Below are 3725 nucleotides of genomic sequence, written 5' to 3'. Positions count from 1 at the left end.
GATCTTTCACGGAAACTCAGGTAAAGATTTGATAACGTCCAATGACTCCTAGCAAACTATGTTATCATTAATGGTTTCTGATTGATAGTCAGTAGCCCTAGGGGTATTTACATCTACCTGAGCTCTTTGCCTATCAATTTCCTGCTTTAGCCTAATAGTACTTTCTGCTATTAAACGCGAAATCAGGTCCACGGCTAAATGTGCGTTGCCGTTTTCCATTTTGATTTTTTACTGTTTTTTGTAAAAATTTACCTTTTTTTTCTATTATTATTTGTATTTTTTATTATAGTGCTTTTTCACTTTGAAGAGTCCCGTAGGAATCGCAAAGCTAAGCTTAATTTATAAGACCGGACGTTCCCCCTTGTGTTGGTGAATCGCGGCTTTTTATTTAAAAATGTAATAAGCTGTGCTAGCCTTTTTTATGAAAATTACTTTTATTCACATATGGACACTTCGTCGTCTTGTGATTATTGCCACAATTTTCGCAATAATGTAAACGCTCGTATTTTGGTTTGCTGGGACTATTGCCCATTCGAATTTTTTATTTTTTTTTTTTGGTCCCTTCTGGGAAAGGAGGCTTTTATACTCTGGAGGGTCTGGAGCTCAGAATCGCAGAATTAAGCTTAATTTATAAACCGGAATTGCGATTTCATTAGTAACTTATGGGCTGTACAAGCCGTATTTTATATTTATTTTGCGAATCATTGCTACTGATTCTTCTTCAAGCATTTTTTTGTTGTCGCAGTCCGCGGCAGTCGCTTTTTATTTCTGTGTTCGTATGGAAAAGTAGCTTATGTCGAAGGGCTGGATTTAGTATAAATCGGCATTCGCAGCATGTGATTGCGAATGATTCACAGGCACTGAGCCGTTGAACAACGTTTGGCAAATAAACGTGCCAGAAATAGTTCCGATACTAGCAAGTCAATATTCTTATTAAGTCTCATCGAAAAATTTCTTGTCGTTTAAAGAATAAAGGGAATGCCACATTATACTAAAGCCAGCCTTTCGCCATAAGCTACTTTTCCATACGAACACAGATTTTTTCCAATAAATTTAAAAACTTTTTCCATTGCTTTATTTTCGTCAGTCAGTATGTCTTTCCAAAAAATATTCTCATCTGTTGGAGCAGGTTCTTCAGTAAACTTGCGAGTGTTTACTTCTAATTCTAAGTTGTCTACAATGCTATTTATGTCGTCGTAGTCCAAATCTATTGGTAAAGCATCTATAATATTTTTACAGTTGTTGTTTACACATATATATATATATATATATAAATAAGACTTCTTAAGGGTAAATAATATAACTTACTCTATTCCATGTGAACTTGCTGTTGTAATTACAGAAGGTAAGGTGTTGCGTGTTGTTGCCGCTGTCCTTGTTGACGTTACTATGCCCTGCTCTATTTGTTATTATCCTCTTATTGTCACTTCGTTCCTTTTCAGTGTTTTTCAGGCTTTCATTTGTGTTTATGCCTTGCTGGTATCGCACAAATTGGAGGATCAGTTAGAAAATCATTATTTTTTGTTCACTGTGTCTGAAAGGACTTTAGAAACTTTGAGTTTTCCTTTGCCTTGTCGTGGCTCGTTTATTTGGAACACGCACTTTTATGATTTTCTCAATTTGGATTTTCTGAGATTTATAGTTACTGCTTCTTGCTTTGTTTTAGGCGTTTATTTAATTTTACGCATTTTAATTGCTACTTTTTGTGGTACATTTGCTTGTAATTTGGAAGCTATGCATTATTTAAAGTGCACACAATCACTGTTCATTTTAAACACGGGTTTTTAAATTAACCGAAGTTTTTATGGTTATCCGATCGATAACGCGGTTTTAGATTTTTAATTTTTTCTCCTCCGGAGAGGATACTTATTTCTATTTTTTACCCGTAAAAATGTATTCCATCTTTTTTAGAAATACTTTTTTAGTTCTGCATTATTCGTCTTTTTTGGCGAGGATAATTTTTGTTTTCTCCTTATTTAGCCAAAGACCTCTGTTTTCACACACGCATTTTCACCACTTTTAATATTCTTTGGGTAAAGATACTTGGCGTTTTCTCCTTATTTACCCAAAGATATTAGTTGCCACTAGCGGTTTAAAATTCGCATGTGCCCCACGTTGTTGGGCGCCACTTAAGCTTTCCTTTCCGAGGAAAGCGTTTTTAAAAAATAAAAACGATGCTTTTCTTAATCCGCATCTCGCGGACAATTATCAGAAGTGAAGTCTTTATTTCAATTGACCCTTATTTATAAGCTAACATTAAGAACTAATTTCACAATGACGCTTTGGCGTTGCATCAGCCAGTGGATGGATGAAATGCCAATGCGTGAGAAATGCGATATTGTTGTCTTAATCAAAAGTTTACAGGAGGAACGGAAAAGATATTGTTGCACGTTATGCGTTCTGGGCTATTGGAATGCGGCTATGTTTACATTGGCTACAATGTCGCTATGTGGTATTTTGGTTTGATCTTCGATCGCAAAGAATTTAATTAAGAATGCAAAGATGCTGCCGTCAGCATTTTGGCCATTTGTTATTTTAGTTCAATATGTGATATTAAATTACAGAGGTTGTTGCTTTATGATTTTAATTAAAAACTGAGTATGGGAATATGCTTTCTGTATTTAAACTTTATTGTTTACAATATGTATTTAAACCGTTATGGGTGGTCTGCTGTTAACTTGCATATAAGATTAATTTACAGAATTTTGGAAATGGAGCGATCAAATGAACAATGATGTGTTGCTCTATAATAACAAAGTATATTTTGCGTTAAAACTATTCTATGTACACTATTTACAAAAACTCTTACCTATAATAACAAAGAAACGACAATTAAAGTTTATTCTTTTATCTGCCAATACCTTTTCACAATTTATAATTATTAAATAGTATTTTTATCTGCTAACAGCAGACACCTACTCTACTCTTGACACTTATTCTAATCTTCCTTCTTCTCTTCCTCTTTATCGTACAATCCGCAATCTACCTTACCAGTGCTCTAAAGCATGGCAACATTAAACTTAAAGAAATACATTTTCTTAACATGCATATGAACATATTTAATATTTTTTGGTTTTTGGTTTGGTTTTTGTTGAATCTTGCTTAAAAGTAGCAATGTATGCTAGACGATTGTCGAAAAAAATCAAAATATTGCCTTAGAAAAGCTCATAAATTTAGCCGAAAGAAAAAAATACAAACATGCTTGTAAAAATAAATTCGCAATCACCAAATCGATTTCATGCAAATATTCATATTTTCGCAAGCAAGCAAATGTACAAAAACCCGCTTCTTTCCCCGTTAAGCGCTTCATTCTCCACACTTGTCATTCTAACTTCCATTTTTATTTTAGTTTTTGTTTTGATCTGGTAGACCAGCACGCCTCTGCCTCCGCAAGCATCCCCTCTGCCTAGTGCTTATTCGATTTCTGTTTCTCTTTTCGTTTTCGTTCTTATTTTTCATTTAGCTTTTCACTATGGTAAATTTCGTCTTACAGTGATGGAATTGAAAATCTTTGGCGTGGTGGCCACGGTTACCACTTTGGTTAAATGTTACCAAAATTGGTAACTTTTATTCTCTTTGGTAACTTGCTAACTTCCGATCTCATTTGGTAACTTTCAGACAAAATGCCTAAAACATTAAAATATTTCTGAATATCATACAACATCTACGGCAAAGTTACATACACGCAGCTAATTTCTTATTGAATGAATTTTTTTTTGATGATA

This window comes from Rhagoletis pomonella, unplaced genomic scaffold, assembly GCF_013731165.1.
Source record: "Rhagoletis pomonella isolate Grant_MI unplaced genomic scaffold, Rhpom_1.0 Rhpom_scaffold_00001, whole genome shotgun sequence".
Lineage (NCBI taxonomy): Eukaryota > Metazoa > Arthropoda > Insecta > Diptera > Tephritidae > Rhagoletis > Rhagoletis pomonella.
This window is presented reverse-complemented; position numbering follows the sequence as displayed.